At 44.4% G+C, this 17,585-nt stretch overlaps 5 non-coding genes and 1 pseudogene across 5 annotated transcripts; all 6 read left to right on the forward strand.

The window, feature by feature from the left end:
• The first annotated feature begins 4,433 nt into the window (after nucleotides 1–4,433).
• On the forward strand, nucleotides 4,434–4,640 carry LOC130344528 (U2 spliceosomal RNA; annotated as a pseudogene).
• Nucleotides 4,641–6,726: 2,086 nt separating this feature from the next.
• Nucleotides 6,727–6,917, forward strand: LOC130344581 (U2 spliceosomal RNA). The gene has a single exon (XR_008883481.1). It is a non-coding gene; the product is annotated as a U2 spliceosomal RNA (small nuclear RNA).
• A 2,096-nt stretch (nucleotides 6,918–9,013) lies between these two features.
• LOC130344582 (U2 spliceosomal RNA) lies at nucleotides 9,014–9,204 on the forward strand. Its single transcript, XR_008883482.1, has one exon. It is a non-coding gene; the product is annotated as a U2 spliceosomal RNA (small nuclear RNA).
• Nucleotides 9,205–11,280: 2,076 nt separating this feature from the next.
• LOC130344584 (U2 spliceosomal RNA) lies at nucleotides 11,281–11,471 on the forward strand. The gene has a single exon (XR_008883484.1). It is a non-coding gene; the product is annotated as a U2 spliceosomal RNA (small nuclear RNA).
• Nucleotides 11,472–13,557: 2,086 nt separating this feature from the next.
• On the forward strand, nucleotides 13,558–13,748 carry LOC130344586 (U2 spliceosomal RNA). Its single transcript, XR_008883485.1, has one exon. It is a non-coding gene; the product is annotated as a U2 spliceosomal RNA (small nuclear RNA).
• Nucleotides 13,749–15,832: 2,084 nt separating this feature from the next.
• LOC130344522 (U2 spliceosomal RNA) lies at nucleotides 15,833–16,023 on the forward strand. Its single transcript, XR_008883435.1, has one exon. It is a non-coding gene; the product is annotated as a U2 spliceosomal RNA (small nuclear RNA).
• Nucleotides 16,024–17,585: the final 1,562 nt, after the last annotated feature.

A 17,585-nucleotide genomic window follows, 5' to 3' on the forward strand; every position in this document is an offset into this window, starting at 1 on the left:
AAATAAATAATATGTGTGGCGACCTCTTTTATGCGGGGATGCCAAGCTATTGCAGGAAGTGTCACAGATATGGACACACAAAAGAAAACTGTGAAAGTACATGCAAAAAATGTGGTAGCACACAGCACGAGACAGAGAAATGCACAAGAGGAGGGAGGTGCAATTTCTGTCAACAATTCGGTCACCTTTTCTCCTCTTGTCCCCACAGACATAGGACGGAGCAGCAGTGGCAACCCTGGAGGCAGCAAGGACAGCAACCGGGACACCAGCCGAGGCAAGCAGAGCCAGTGATTACCCCCCCACAAGAGGTAAGCGGTGAGATGGAGAAGGAGAAAGACCCCCCTCAGGCAAAAGGAGGGGACCCTAAAGAGCAGAGGATGGCCAAAAAACGTGCAAGTGGTGAAAAAACTGGCCCCCAGGAGCATGCTGGGTTAAGAGAGGAGCGGACGGCGGCCGAATCCGCTCCTCAGCAACCTCTGGCTCAGGGTCCCCCTGAGAGCGATGATCCGGGTGGAGAGGTGAAGGTTAAAAGGCGGAGGGGCTCCAGAAGACTCTATTCGGAGGCGGTCCAGGGGGAGCCGATGGAAGTACCTGCGGATGCAGGGAACCCAAGTGACGTTCCTCCACAGGTCCCCATAGGGGATACCCCCCCTCCTCCCTGCCAGGAGGAGGTTTCAGGGGTGACCGTCTCTGAGGTACCAGAGACGGAACTAAGTGAACACCCGACCCCTATGGAGGGGCAAGAGGTGGAAGAACCCAATGAGTCTGGAGCCCTGATTGCCAGGATGCCCGAGAACAACTATGCCTCAATCATGATGGAGGAGGGGGGTCGGCTGAGTGATGGTGCCTCCTCTCCTGCTTCCTCTATGCGTACAGTTGAGTCAGATTTTGGGGGGTATGAGGCTTCGGAGGGGGAATCAGAGGTGTAAGATGTTTTCTTGTACATTCCCATGGCTGAGTTGTCCGGTCTGTCCTTGAACGTGAGAAGTGTGAGCGCCAGAGTAAGAAGGGTTGCCCTATTTAATTACTTGTCGGTTTTTGCTGCTTCCGTCCTTTTCCTGCAGGAATGTGGCATCCCGCACAGATTAAATTATAAAGAATATGAAGATGATTGGGTGCACGGTCCATCAGTCTGGTCTGGATCAAATGAGTCCAGATCAGCAGGGGTCGCCATACTTTTTAAAGGGAACGTTTTAATTGAGAGTTTTAACGAAATTTTACCAGGCAGAATTTTATTGGTCAGCGCTTTTATTAATGGTATTAAATGGCAGTTTTTAAATTTTTATGGTTCTCCTGATAAGAATGAAAGAATAAAAATGTTGGAGATTTTACCCCTTTTTATTAACAATTCTAGTCCTCTTGTTTTATCAGGTGATTTTAATTGTATTTTAAGGGGAGAACGCCGTTTTTCGAACGCAGTGAGTAGGAACTATGATAAGACGTCTTTTATGTTAAAAAACTTGATTTTAGATTTTAATCTCACTGATGTTTTTAAAAAATGTAATTTTAACGTACCAGAGGAAGACGGTGTTACCTGGAGCAATGCAAGCTGTAGCTCCAGGATAGATTTTATTTTTTGTTCTTATCAAGTACTGCCTTTTAACTGTGATCTTTTTACCAATGTTTTTTCTGACCATAAATTATTGTATTTTAAAGTTAAAAGTGATTTTAAAAGGAGAACTGGTAGGAATGCCTGGAAGTTAAACGTGTCCCTTTTAGAAGATCCGCAGGTTTTATCAGATTTTATCACCTTTTACAAGGAATGCAGACTAGTAAAAGACCCCAACACTCCCACCAGTATCTGGTGGGAAAAAATGAAACTAAAAATAAAAGAATTTTTTATCCGTGTTGGGGTTAGGAAAGCTAAAGAAAAACGTGAACTTTATAATATCCTAAATACTCGTCTGCAAACCCTGTACAAATTCAGAGCACATGGGATGGAGGTGGAGAAGGAGGTACATGATCTTAAAAAAGAAATAACTAAGTGCCTGGAGCAGAAAGGAAAAGAAATTATCTTTAGGTCTCGAATACAGCATCTTGAGGAAAACGAGACCTGCTCCAGGTATTTTTTTAAGAAAATACATGAAAATAGAAGGTTAATAGAAAACATTGAAGGAGTGAATGATGTACAGGGTATTTTAAAAAAGGTGCAAGAGTTTTATGCGGATCTTTTTAATGTAAAACACATTGATGAATATTTTATGAATGACTCGTTAAAGGAGATCACCAATTTTTTAGATCCTGTCTCACAGTATTTTTTATTGCAGATTATTTCAGAGCAGGAGATTTTAGAGACCGTCAAGAGTTTTAAAACAGGTAAAGTGCCTGGGCCGGATATTATGCCCATTGAATTTTATGTTACTTTTTATGGTATTTTAAAAGAAGATTTGTTCTCCCTTTTTACGGAAGTCTTTAAGTCTAAAATCCTCCCAGGCTCATGGAAGAAGGGTGATGTCTCCCTGCTATTCAAAAAGGGAGACCGGTCGGAACTCAAAAACTGGAGACCAATCACCCTTCTGAACTGCGACTATAAAATAATGGCGAAACTGTGTGCTAACCGCTTAAAGAACGTAATCCATAAAATAATTCATACAAACCAAGTCTGTGGGGTGCCTGGGAGGAGTTTATGGGAGAACCTAAACCTTTTAAAGGATGTAATTAGCGACACCAAATTAAGAAAAGGAAAGCTGGCGGTTTTATCCATAGATTTTGAAAAAGCTTTCGACAGGGTGTCACATTTTTATCTTTTTAAGGTTTTAGAGAAAATGGGTATACCTGATGGCTTTTTATTGTCTCTTAGAGCTTTTTATGATAACTGTACTAGTAAAATTTTAGTAAATGGTTTTAAGACACAGGGCGTGATTTTAAATTCCGAAGTGAAGCAGGGGTGTCCCTTGTCCCCACTACTCTTCATTTGCGCAATAGAGCCTCTTTTATGTACAATACGAAAGGATAAGCAGATCCATGGAGTCCCCCTGCCAGGAGGAGGGGGACTAGAGGCGAAGGTAGTGGGGTACATGGACGATGTTGCGGTGTTTTGCAGGGACACCCCATCGCTTCAGAAGACGCTAAAACAGATTCAATATTTTAATTGTGCCTCCGGTTTTAAAGTCAATTTTAACAAAAGTAACATTTTAAACATAGGCGGAATGCCTTTGTATGATGTGCCCGTCCCTGTGTCTGAGTCGGTGCAGATTTTAGGTGTCTCCTTTGACGAGTCTAATAATGGTTTTAATAGCTGGGACTTGGTGGCTCAAAAAATAAATAAGAAAATATGTATGTGGAACATGCGAGAACTTACAATGGAAGGGAAGGTTTTAATTACAAAAATGGTGCTTTTACCTATTTTATTGTATTTAAGTCTGGTTTTCCCACCCCCCGAAATGGTTCTAAAGAAAATAACAAAAGCTTGTTTTACTTTCTTTTGGAGTTCTAAGAGCGAAAAATTAAAGAGACAAATTGTGATAAAACCGAACTCCAGGGGCGGTAAGGATTTTCCAGATTTTAAAGCTTTCCTTTTAATAAAGTTTTTTAGCATGTGTTTTACTACTGTTTTTAAAGATAGCTACTGGTCTTATTTTGTTCGTTTTAATACTGGTTATTTTATGCGGAGGAACGGCTGGTTTTCTACAGTTTTAAGTTGCCCTTATTCTTTGAATTTACCCCCTCAATACATGATTTTAGGAAAAATTTTAAACTTATATAATTTTAAAGGTAAAAGTGTTCAGGATCTGTGCAATAGCAAAAAACTACTAAAGGAAATAAAAGAAACCAGTACCGTGACTCCCATCAAAAATTTTAATGAACAGAAGTGTATACAGATTTGGAAGATGTTGAGTATTAATTATCTTTTTAATTCACAGAAGGACCTGGCCTGGAGCTGCGCACACGAGTGTCTTCCATGCCGGGCATTCCAGCACCGAAGAGGATTATCCAACTCTGCAACCTGCCCGAGGGAGGGATGCCGACAAGAGGAGACCGTGCACCATCTAATATGGACTTGTTTTTACTCGCAGAAAATATGGACAAAGATACTCCCTCTGGTAAAAAGGATAACTGGACTAAAAGACTTAAATATTGCAGTGGTTTTTTATGGTTGCCTGGAATGCCCAACACGGACTCAAGAGACTATTGCATGGAAGATCATAAACTGTGTGAAGGCAGCTCTGTGGAAGGCCAGGAATATTTTATTGTTCAAGCATGAGGTTTTATCTGTGAAGGACATTTTATCTATCTGTTTTTATGAAATGTACCAGTACTATCTTTTAGACAAGAAGAGATTTCCGCTTTTATCTAGAAAATGGTTTTTAAAAGAATGGAATTCTATCTTGTAAAGCCACCAAGTGCCCATTTTATGTTTTAATATGTTGTAAATATGTTATTTATATGTAACTGTATTTATTGACATATTTGCACAACTTTGTTAACATTATTTAATTTTTAATAAAGTTGCCCCCGTAAGGGTAGTCAAGTTAAAAAAAAAAAAATCTGTTCTTATCAGTTTAATATCTGATACGTCCCCTATCTGGGGACCATATATTAAATGGATTTTTGAGAACGGGGGCCGATTTCGAAGCTTGCTTCCGTCGCCCTATGCATTGACCCGATATGGCAGTATCTTCGGGTACAGTGCACCACCCCCTTACAGGGTTAAAAAGAAAGATTCCTACTTTCATTGCTACCTGCTTGCTGGCTAGCCAGCTAGCCAGCCCTGTGGGCCTTGCTGCTGCTGCAGCCAAAAAACAAAAGGTGGTGCTGCTGCTGCTTCTGCTGCTTCTGCTTCTGCTTGTGTCTGGCCGCTGTTGGAGCGTCCAGGCACAGGACTTCTGCTGCTGCTGACTAAATGGCCTCCTTAATTGGATCATTTGAGTAGCCAGCACACCTGTGCAGGTAGGGCATGACATGATAGGCAGCTGCCTTGATAGCGGGTGGGTGCTGAATGTTCCTAATTGACAAAATAAGATTAATGCTTATGAAGAAATATAAAATCTCATCCCTTCCCCAATATCGCGCCACACCCCTACCCCTTAATTCCCTGGTTGAACTTGATGGACATATGTCTTTTTTCGACCGTACTAACTATGTAACTATGTAACATAACATGGGGGGGGGGGGGTCTCCTGGCTGTTCACACAGGTGTGTCATTGCTGTACATTGACCATGCATTGCTTCTGTGGTATTGCAAAGGCAAAGACAAATGCTTCCAGCCATCCATTGCACTAATGGATTGGTCATCAGCTGGCTGTCTATGTCCCGCATCAATATAGACCAAAGTACAGAGGGTTAGGCTATGCTATTGTGCACCTACCTGATGCATCAGAAGGTGCGAGGCCCTTGCTAAATTCTGTGCACAGACTTTGAGATCTATACTTTAGACTGTATCTAAACCTGCTCCAACATGGACTGACATTCTGGCCTACTTTCAGCCGATGCGACTTGTCTGTCGCTGAACAGTCGCTTTTTATGTATTCAGCACCTATGTATAATGTTGTAAAAATGCTCTAGAAGCTAAAGTCGCAGAAATGTCACACATATTTGGCCTGCAACTTTCTGTGCGACAAATTCAGACAGGAAAAATCAGTATAAATCCTTAGAAAATTATCCCCCAGTGTCTCCATCTGCTGGCGGTATTGAATAAGCATTGCTGCACTGATGGGGTATGCATTAGACGAAAAAAAAGAAGAAAAAGAAGAATAATACGCCCAGAAAAGAGGCGAAAAGGAGAAAAACGTAAAAAAACGTGAAAAAAAAGTAAGAGGAAGAGAAGGGAAAAAAAGGTGGAAATGGGTTTAAAAGTGATTTCGGCGGAGAAATATATATATATATATATATATATATATATATATATATATACGCGCACACACACACATATATATAAACGTATTCTCCGTTGAGATATTGCAGCCGCTGCTGTGTCCAGGCCCAGGAGCCTTAGCACTGTGCTGTGATGTCACTCAATACCACTGACATCACTAGGTGTAAACAACATCTCTCCTTTGCTGTGTATGTGACTATGGAGCTGTTTGGTGATGTCGTCTATTATGGCCTTCATAGAAGCAACAGGAGATTGTTGCATCCATCTAGAACCCTCAGAACTACAGTGCTATGATGTCACTCACTTCCACAGGCCTTGCAGAGTGTAAACAACAACAACCCAGCTTTGTTGTGTATGTAACCATAGGGATTTGTGATGTCACCTAGAACCTTCACAGCAGCGACAGCTTTATGAGGAGCATCAGCACTGCTCTGCCTGAGCAGAACCATCACCGCCATAGGTTGTCAAATAACCCGGGTTTAACCCACACAGGTAAGTCCAATGGGGTGCAGGCATGTCCTCTATGCTTACAGCTTCCCGTGGGTGTTGGTTTGATACCGTTTGGGGACAGCCAAGGAGGCATCTGCAGGCAACAAAGGTAGGTGTGTGCTTGTGTGTGTGTTTCCTATGCAGATCCTAAGCCCAGTGTCACATGCAAGTAGGAGGAGTAAGAAGGGTTCCTGGCAAATCCGGGTTATGGATTGCATTTAAAAAGGCCCCGTGGGAGTGCAATGGGCCCCTGTCTTGCTGCTTAGCAATAATGGTATGGGTTTAGGTTCTGCTGTGTGTACTGGTGGTTGACTGCCCCCCAGCCCAGAGTGTGCATGGAAAATTGTCTGGCAGCCTCCCTGACAGCAAGCAGTGATAGTGCCCATGAAGGGCACCTTGTTGGGCCCGCCCCTTTCACGGTTATCGCTTCTCGGCCTTTTGGCTAAGATCAAGTGTAGTATCTGTTCTTATCAGTTTAATATCTGATACGTCCCCTATCTGGGGACCATATATTAAATGGATTTTTGAGAACGGGGGCCGATTTCGAAGCTTGCTTCCGTCGCCCTATGCATTGACCCGATATGGCAGTATCTTCGGGTACAGTGCACCACCCCCTTACAGGGTTAAAAAGAAAGATTCCTACTTTCATTGCTACCTGCTTGCTGGCTAGCCAGCTAGCCAGCCCTGTGGGCCTTGCTGCTGCTGCAGCCAAAAAACAAAAGGTGGTGCTGCTGCTGCTGCTGCTGCTTCTGCTTCTGCTTGTGTCTGGCCGCTGTTGGAGCGTCCAGGCACAGGACTTCTGCTGCTGCTGACTAAATGGCCTCCTTAATTGGATCATTTGAGTAGCCAGCACACCTGTGCAGGTAGGGCATGACATGATAGGCAGCTGCCTTGATAGCGGGTGGGTGCTGAATGTTCCTAATTGACAAAATAAGATTAATGCTTATGAAGAAATATAAAATCTCATCCCTTCCCCAATATCGCGCCACACCCCTACCCCTTAATTCCCTGGTTGAACTTGATGGACATATGTCTTTTTTCGACCGTACTAACTATGTAACTATGTAACATAACATGGGGGGGGGGGGGGGGGTCTCCTGGCTGTTCACACAGGTGTGTCATTGCTGTACATTGACCATGCATTGCTTCTGTGGTATTGCAAAGGCAAAGACAAATGCTTCCAGCCATCCATTGCACTAATGGATTGGTCATCAGCTGGCTGTCTATGTCCCGCATCAATATAGACCAAAGTACAGAGGGTTAGGCTATGCTATTGTGCACCTACCTGATGCATCAGAAGGTGCGAGGCCCTTGCTAAATTCTGTGCACAGACTTTGAGATCTATACTTTAGACTGTATCTAAACCTGCTCCAACATGGACTGACATTCTGGCCTACTTTCAGCCGATGCGACTTGTCTGTCGCTGAACAGTCGCTTTTTATGTATTCAGCACCTATGTATAATGTTGTAAAAATGCTCTAGAAGCTAAAGTCGCAGAAATGTCACACATATTTGGCCTGCAACTTTCTGTGCGACAAATTCAGACAGGAAAAATCAGTATAAATCCTTAGAAAATTATCCCCCAGTGTCTCCATCTGCTGGCGGTATTGAATAAGCATTGCTGCACTGATGGGGTATGCATTAGACGAAAAAAAAGAAGAAAAAGAAGAATAATACGCCCAGAAAAGAGGCGAAAAGGAGAAAAACGTAAAAAAACGTGAAAAAAAAGTAAGAGGAAGAGAAGGGAAAAAAAGGTGGAAATGGGTTTAAAAGTGATTTCGGCGGAGAAATATATATATATATATATATATATATATATATATATATATATATATACGCGCACACACACACATATATATAAACGTATTCTCCGTTGAGATATTGCAGCCGCTGCTGTGTCCAGGCCCAGGAGCCTTAGCACTGTGCTGTGATGTCACTCAATACCACTGACATCACTAGGTGTAAACAACATCTCTCCTTTGCTGTGTATGTGACTATGGAGCTGTTTGGTGATGTCGTCTATTATGGCCTTCATAGAAGCAACAGGAGATTGTTGCATCCATCTAGAACCCTCAGAACTACAGTGCTATGATGTCACTCACTTCCACAGGCCTTGCAGAGTGTAAACAACAACAACCCAGCTTTGTTGTGTATGTAACCATAGGGATTTGTGATGTCACCTAGAACCTTCACAGCAGCGACAGCTTTATGAGGAGCATCAGCACTGCTCTGCCTGAGCAGAACCATCACCGCCATAGGTTGTCAAATAACCCGGGTTTAACCCACACATGTAAGTCCAATGGGGTGCAGGCATGTCCTCTATGCTTACAGCTTCCCGTGGGTGTTGGTTTGATACCGTTTGGGGACAGCCAAGGAGGCATCTGCAGGCAACAAAGGTAGGTGTGTGCTTGTGTGTGTGTTTCCTATGCAGATCCTAAGCCCAGTGTCACATGCAAGTAGGAGGAGTAAGAAGGGTTCCTGGCAAATCCGGGTTATGGATTGCATTTAAAAAGGCCCCGTGGGAGTGCAATGGGCCCCTGTCTTGCTGCTTAGCAATAATGGTATGGGTTTAGGTTCTGCTGTGTGTACTGGTGGTTGACTGCCCCCCAGCCCAGAGTGTGCATGGAAAATTGTCTGGCAGCCTCCCTGACAGCAAGCAGTGATAGTGCCCATGAAGGGCACCTTGTTGGGCCCGCCCCTTTCACGGTTATCGCTTCTCGGCCTTTTGGCTAAGATCAAGTGTAGTATCTGTTCTTATCAGTTTAATATCTGATACGTCCCCTATCTGGGGACCATATATTAAATGGATTTTTGAGAACGGGGGCCGATTTCGAAGCTTGCTTCCGTCGCCCTATGCATTGACCCGATATGGCAGTATCTTCGGGTACAGTGCACCACCCCCTTACAGGGTTAAAAAGAAAGATTCCTACTTTCATTGCTACCTGCTTGCTAGCTAGCCAGCCCTGTGGGCCTTGCTGCTGCTGCAGCCAAAAAACAAAAGGTGGTGCTGCTGCTGCTTCTGCTTCTGCTTGTGTCTGGCCGCTGTTGGAGCGTCCAGGCACAGGACTTCTGCTGCTGCTGACTAAATGGCCTCCTTAATTGGATCATTTGAGTAGCCAGCACACCTGTGCAGGTAGGGCATGACATGATAGGCAGCTGCCTTGATAGCGGGTGGGTGCTGAATGTTCCTAATTGACAAAATAAGATTAATGCTTATGAAGAAATATAAAATCTCATCCCTTCCCCAATATCGCGCCACACCCCTACCCCTTAATTCCCTGGTTGAACTTGATGGACATATGTCTTTTTTCGACCGTACTAACTATGTAACTATGTAACATAACATGGGGGGGGGGGGTCTCCTGGCTGTTCACACAGGTGTGTCATTGCTGTACATTGACCATGCATTGCTTCTGTGGTATTGCAAAGGCAAAGACAAATGCTTCCAGCCATCCATTGCACTAATGGATTGGTCATCAGCTGGCTGTCTATGTCCCGCATCAATATAGACCAAAGTACAGAGGGTTAGGCTATGCTATTGTGCACCTACCTAATGCATCAGAAGGTGCGAGGCCCTTGCTAAATTCTGTGCACAGACTTTGAGATCTATACTTTAGACTGTATCTAAACCTGCTCCAACATGGACTGACATTCTGGCCTACTTTCAGCCGATGCGACTTGTCTGTCGCTGAACAGTCGCTTTTTATGTATTCAGCACCTATGTATAATGTTGTAAAAATGCTCTAGAAGCTAAAGTCGCAGAAATGTCACACATATTTGGCCTGCAACTTTCTGTGCGACAAATTCAGACAGGAAAAATCAGTATAAATCCTTAGAAAATTATCCCCCAGTGTCTCCATCTGCTGGCGGTATTGAATAAGCATTGCTGCACTGATGGGGTATGCATTAGACGAAAAAAAAGAAGAAAAAGAAGAATAATACGCCCAGAAAAGAGGCGAAAAGGAGAAAAACGTAAAAAAACGTGAAAAAAAAGTAAGAGGAAGAGAAGGGAAAAAAAGGTGGAAATGGGTTTAAAAGTGATTTCGGCGGAGAAATATATATATATATATATATATATATATATATATATATATATATATATACGCGCACACACACACATATATATAAACGTATTCTCCGTTGAGATATTGCAGCCGCTGCTGTGTCCAGGCCCAGGAGCCTTAGCACTGTGCTGTGATGTCACTCAATACCACTGACATCACTAGGTGTAAACAACATCTCTCCTTTGCTGTGTATGTGACTATGGAGCTGTTTGGTGATGTCGTCTATTATGGCCTTCATAGAAGCAACAGGAGATTGTTGCATCCATCTAGAACCCTCAGAACTACAGTGCTATGATGTCACTCACTTCCACAGGCCTTGCAGAGTGTAAACAACAACAACCCAGCTTTGTTGTGTATGTAACCATAGGGATTTGTGATGTCACCTAGAACCTTCACAGCAGCGACAGCTTTATGAGGAGCATCAGCACTGCTCTGCCTGAGCAGAACCATCACCGCCATAGGTTGTCAAATAACCCGGGTTTAACCCACACAGGTAAGTCCAATGGGGTGCAGGCATGTCCTCTATGCTTACAGCTTCCCGTGGGTGTTGGTTTGATACCGTTTGGGGACAGCCAAGGAGGCATCTGCAGGCAACAAAGGTAGGTGTGTGCTTGTGTGTGTGTTTCCTATGCAGATCCTAAGCCCAGTGTCACATGCAAGTAGGAGGAGTAAGAAGGGTTCCTGTCAAATCCGGGTTATGGATTGCATTTAAAAAGGCCCCGTGGGAGTGCAATGGGCCCCTGTCTTGCTGCTTAGCAATAATGGTATGGGTTTAGGTTCTGCTGTGTGTACTGGTGGTTGACTGCCCCCCAGCCCAGAGTGTGCATGGAAAATTGTCTGGCAGCCTCCCTGACAGCAAGCAGTGATAGTGCCCATGAAGGGCACCTTGTTGGGCCCGCCCCTTTCACGGTTATCGCTTCTCGGCCTTTTGGCTAAGATCAAGTGTAGTATCTGTTCTTATCAGTTTAATATCTGATACGTCCCCTATCTGGGGACCATATATTAAATGGATTTTTGAGAACGGGGGCCGATTTCGAAGCTTGCTTCCGTCGCCCTATGCATTGACCCGATATGGCAGTATCTTCGGGTACAGTGCACCACCCCCTTACAGGGTTAAAAAGAAAGATTCCTACTTTCATTGCTACCTGCTTGCTGGCTAGCCAGCTAGCCAGCCCTGTGGGCCTTGCTGCTGCTGCAGCCAAAAAACAAAAGGTGGTGCTGCTGCTGCTTCTGCTGCTTCTGCTTGTGTCTGGCCGCTGTTGGAGCGTCCAGGCACAGGACTTCTGCTGCTGCTGACTAAATGGCCTCCTTAATTGGATCATTTGAGTAGCCAGCACACCTGTGCAGGTAGGGCATGACATGATAGGCAGCTGCCTTGATAGCGGGTGGGTGCTGAATGTTCCTAATTGACAAAATAAGATTAATGCTTATGAAGAAATATAAAATCTCATCCCTTCCCCAATATCGCGCCACACCCCTACCCCTTAATTCCCTGGTTGAACTTGATGGACATATGTCTTTTTTCGACCGTACTAACTATGTAACTATGTAACATAACATGGGGGGGGGGGGGGGTCTCCTGGCTGTTCACACAGGTGTGTCATTGCTGTACATTGACCATGCATTGCTTCTGTGGTATTGCAAAGGCAAAGACAAATGCTTCCAGCCATCCATTGCACTAATGGATTGGTCATCAGCTGGCTGTCTATGTCCCGCATCAATATAGACCAAAGTACAGAGGGTTAGGCTATGCTATTGTGCACCTACCTGATGCATCAGAAGGTGCGAGGCCCTTGCTAAATTCTGTGCACAGACTTTGAGATCTATACTTTAGACTGTATCTAAACCTGCTCCAACATGGACTGACATTCTGGCCTACTTTCAGCCGATGCGACTTGTCTGTCGCTGAACAGTCGCTTTTTATGTATTCAGCACCTATGTATAATGTTGTAAAAATGCTCTAGAAGCTAAAGTCGCAGAAATGTCACACATATTTGGCCTGCAACTTTCTGTGCGACAAATTCAGACAGGAAAAATCAGTATAAATCCTTAGAAAATTATCCCCCAGTGTCTCCATCTGCTGGCGGTATTGAATAAGCATTGCTGCACTGATGAGGTATGCATTAGACGAAAAAAAAGAAGAAAAAGAAGAATAATACGCCCAGAAAAGAGGCGAAAAGGAGAAAAACGTAAAAAAACGTGAAAAAAAAGTAAGAGGAAGAGAAGGGAAAAAAAGGTGGAAATGGGTTTAAAAGTGATTTTGGCGGAGAAATATATATATATATATATATATATATATATATATATATATATATACGCGCACACACACACATATATATAAACGTATTCCCCGTTGAGATATTGCAGCCGCTGCTGTGTCCAGGCCCAGGAGCCTTAGCACTGTGCTGTGATGTCACTCAATACCACTGACATCACTAGGTGTAAACAACATCTCTCCTTTGCTGTGTATGTGACTATGGAGCTGTTTGGTGATGTCGTCTATTATGGCCTTCATAGAAGCAACAGGAGATTGTTGCATCCATCTAGAACCCTCAGAACTACAGTGCTATGATGTCACTCACTTCCACAGGCCTTGCAGAGTGTAAACAACAACAACCCAGCTTTGTTGTGTATGTAACCATAGGGATTTGTGATGTCACCTAGAACCTTCACAGCAGCGACAGCTTTATGAGGAGCATCAGCACTGCTCTGCCTGAGCAGAACCATCACCGCCATAGGTTGTCAAATAACCCGGGTTTAACCCACACAGGTAAGTCCAATGGGGTGCAGGCATGTCCTCTATGCTTACAGCTTCCCGTGGGTGTTGGTTTGATACCGTTTGGGGACAGCCAAGGAGGCATCTGCAGGCAACAAAGGTAGGTGTGTGCTTGTGTGTGTGTTTCCTATGCAGATCCTAAGCCCAGTGTCACATGCAAGTAGGAGGAGTAAGAAGGGTTCCTGGCAAATCCGGGTTATGGATTGCATTTAAAAAGGCCCCGTGGGAGTGCAATGGGCCCCTGTCTTGCTGCTTAGCAATAATGGTATGGGTTTAGGTTCTGCTGTGTGTACTGGTGGTTGACTGCCCCCCAGCCCAGAGTGTGCATGGAAAATTGTCTGGCAGCCTCCCTGACAGCAAGCAGTGATAGTGCCCATGAAGGGCACCTTGTTGGGCCCGCCCCTTTCACGGTTATCGCTTCTCGGCCTTTTGGCTAAGATCAAGTGTAGTATCTGTTCTTATCAGTTTAATATCTGATACGTCCCCTATCTGGGGACCATATATTAAATGGATTTTTGAGAACGGGGGCCGATTTCGAAGCTTGCTTCCGTCGCCCTATGCATTGACCCGATATGGCAGTATCTTCGGGTACAGTGCACCACCCCCTTACAGGGTTAAAAAGAAGGATTCCTACTTTCATTGCTACCTGCTTGCTGGCTAGCCAGCTAGCCAGCCCTGTGGGCCTTGCTGCTGCTGCAGCCAAAAAACAAAAGGTGGTGCTGCTGCTGCTTCTGCTGCTTCTGCTTCTGCTTGTGTCTGGCCGCTGTTGGAGCGTCCAGGCACAGGACTTCTGCTGCTGCTGACTAAATGGCCTCCTTAATTGGATCATTTGAGTAGCCAGCACACCTGTGCAGGTAGGGCATGACATGATAGGCAGCTGCCTTGATAGCGGGTGGGTGCTGAATGTTCCTAATTGACAAAATAAGATTAATGCTTATGAAGAAATATAAAATCTCATCCCTTCCCCAATATCACGCCACACCCCTACCCCTTAATTCCCTGGTTGAACTTGATGGACATATGTCTTTTTTCGACCGTACTAACTATGTAACTATGTAACATAACATGGGGGGGGGGGGGGGTCTCCTGGCTGTTCACACAGGTGTGTCATTGCTGTACATTGACCATGCATTGCTTCTGTGGTATTGCAAAGGCAAAGACAAATGCTTCCAGCCATCCATTGCACTAATGGATTGGTCATCAGCTGGCTGTCTATGTCCCGCATCAATATAGACCAAAGTACAGAGGGTTAGGCTATGCTATTGTGCACCTACCTGATGCATCAGAAGGTGCGAGGCCCTTGCTAAATTCTGTGCACAGACTTTGAGATCTATACTTTAGACTGTATCTAAACCTGCTCCAACATGGACTGACATTCTGGCCTACTTTCAGCCGATGCGACTTGTCTGTCGCTGAACAGTCGCTTTTTATGTATTCAGCACCTATGTATAATGTTGTAAAAATGCTCTAGAAGCTAAAGTCGCAGAAATGTCACACATATTTGGCCTGCAACTTTCTGTGCGACAAATTCAGACAGGAAAAATCAGTATAAATCCTTAGAAAATTATCCCCCAGTGTCTCCATCTGCTGGCGGTATTGAATAAGCATTGCTGCACTGATGGGGTATGCATTAGACGAAAAAAAAGAAGAAAAAGAAGAATAATACGCCCAGAAAAGAGGCGAAAAGGAGAAAAACGTAAAAAAACGTGAAAAAAAAGTAAGAGGAAGAGAAGGGAAAAAAAGGTGGAAATGGGTTTAAAAGTGATTTCGGCGGAGAAATATATATATATATATATATATATATATATATATATACGCGCACACACACACATATATATAAACGTATTCCCCGTTGAGATATTGCAGCCGCTGCTGTGTCCAGGCCCAGGAGCCTTAGCACTGTGCTGTGATGTCACTCAATACCACTGACATCACTAGGTGTAAACAACATCTCTCCTTTGCTGTGTATGTGACTATGGAGCTGTTTGGTGATGTCGTCTATTATGGCCTTCATAGAAGCAACAGGAGATTGTTGCATCCATCTAGAACCCTCAGAACTACAGTGCTATGATGTCACTCACTTCCACAGGCCTTGCAGAGTGTAAACAACAACAACCCAGCTTTGTTGTGTATGTAACCATAGGGATTTGTGATGTCACCTAGAACCTTCACAGCAGCGACAGCTTTATGAGGAGCATCAGCACTGCTCTGCCTGAGCAGAACCATCACCGCCATAGGTTGTCAAATAACCCGGGTTTAACCCACACAGGTAAGTCCAATGGGGTGCAGGCATGTCCTCTATGCTTACAGCTTCCCGTGGGTGTTGGTTTGATACCGTTTGGGGACAGCCAAGGAGGCATCTGCAGGCAACAAAGGTAGGTGTGTTCTTGTGTGTGTGTTTCCTATGCAGATCCTAAGCCCAGTGTCACATGCAAGTAGGAGGAGTAAGAAGGGTTCCTGGCAAATCCGGGTTATGGATTGCATTTAAAAAGGCCCCGTGGGAGTGCAATGGGCCCCTGTCTTGCTGCTTAGCAATAATGGTATGGGTTTAGGTTCTGCTGTGTGTACTGGTGGTTGACTGCCCCCCAGCCCAGAGTGTGCATGGAAAATTGTCTGGCAGCCTCCCTGACAGCAAGCAGTGATAGTGCCCATGAAGGGCACCTTGTTGGGCCCGCCCCTTTCACGGTTATCGCTTCTCGGCCTTTTGGCTAAGATCAAGTATAGTATCTGTTCTTATCAGTTTAATATCTGATACGTCCCCTATCTGGGGACCATATATTAAATGGATTTTTGAGAACGGGGGCCGATTTCGAAGCTTGCTTCCGTCGACCTATGCATTGACCCGATATGGCAGTATCTTCGGGTACAGTGCACCACCCCCTTACAGGGTTAAAAAGAAAGATTCCTACTTTCATTGCTACCTGCTTGCTGGCTAGCCAGCTAGCCAGCCCTGTGGGCCTTGCTGCTGCTGCAGCCAAAAAACAAAAGGTGGTGCTGCTGCTGCTTCTGCTGCTTCTGCTTCTGCTTGTGTCTGGCCGCTGTTGGAGCGTCCAGGCACAGGACTTCTGCTGCTGCTGACTAAATGGCCTCCTTAATTGGATCATTTGAGTAGCCAGCACACCTGTGCAGGTAGGGCATGACATGATAGGCAGCTGCCTTGATAGCGGGTGGGTGCTGAATGTTCCTAATTGACAAAATAAGATTAATGCTTATGAAGAAATATAAAATCTCATCCCTTCCCCAATATCGCGCCACACCCCTACCCCTTAATTCCCTGGTTGAACTTGATGGACATATGTCTTTTTTCGACCGTACTAACTATGTAACTATGTAACATAACATGGGGGGGGGGGGGGGGGTCTCCTGGCTGTTCACACAGGTGTGTCATTGCTGTACATTGACCATGCATTGCTTCTGTGGTATTGCAAAGGCAAAGACAAATGCTTCCAGCCATCCATTGCACTAATGGATTGGTCATCAGCTGGCTGTCTATGTCCCGCATCAATATAGACCAAAGTACAGAGGGTTAGGCTATGCTATTGTGCACCTACCTGATGCATCAGAAGGTGCGAGGCCCTTGCTAAATTCTGTGCACAGACTTTGAGATCTATACTTTAGACTGTATCTAAACCTGCTCCAACATGGACTGACATTCTGGCCTACTTTCAGCCGATGCGACTTGTCTGTCGCTGAACAGTCGCTTTTTATGTATTCAGCACCTATGTATAATGTTGTAAAAATGCTCTAGAAGCTAAAGTCGCAGAAATGTCACACATATTTGGCCTGCAACTTTCTGTGCGACAAATTCAGACAGGAAAAATCAGTATAAATCCTTAGAAAATTATCCCCCAGTGTCTCCATCTGCTGGCGGTATTGAATAAGCATTGCTGCACTGATGGGGTATGCATTAGACGAAAAAAAAGAAGAAAAAGAAGAATAATACGCCCAGAAAAGAGGCGAAAAGGAGAAAAACGTAAAAAAACGTGAAAAAAAAGTAAGAGGAAGAGAAGGGAAAAAAAGGTGGAAATGGGTTTAAAAGTGATTTCGGCGGAGAAATATATATATATATATATATATATATATATATATATATACGCGCACACACACACATATATATAAACGTATTCTCCGTTGAGATATTGCAGCCGCTGCTGTGTCCAGGCCCAGGAGCCTTAGCACTGTGCTGTGATGTCACTCAATACCACTGACATCACTAGGTGTAAACAACATCTCTCCTTTGCTGTGTATGTGACTATGGAGCTGTTTGGTGATGTCGTCTATTATGGCCTTCATAGAAGCAACAGGAGATTGTTGCATCCATCTAGAACCCTCAGAACTACAGTGCTATGATGTCACTCACTTCCACAGGCCTTGCAGAGTGTAAACAACAACAACCCAGCTTTGTTGTGTATGTAACCATAGGGATTTGTGATGTCACCTA

This window comes from Hyla sarda, unplaced genomic scaffold, assembly GCF_029499605.1.
Source record: "Hyla sarda isolate aHylSar1 unplaced genomic scaffold, aHylSar1.hap1 scaffold_722, whole genome shotgun sequence".
Classification (NCBI taxonomy): Eukaryota; Metazoa; Chordata; class Amphibia; order Anura; family Hylidae; genus Hyla; species Hyla sarda.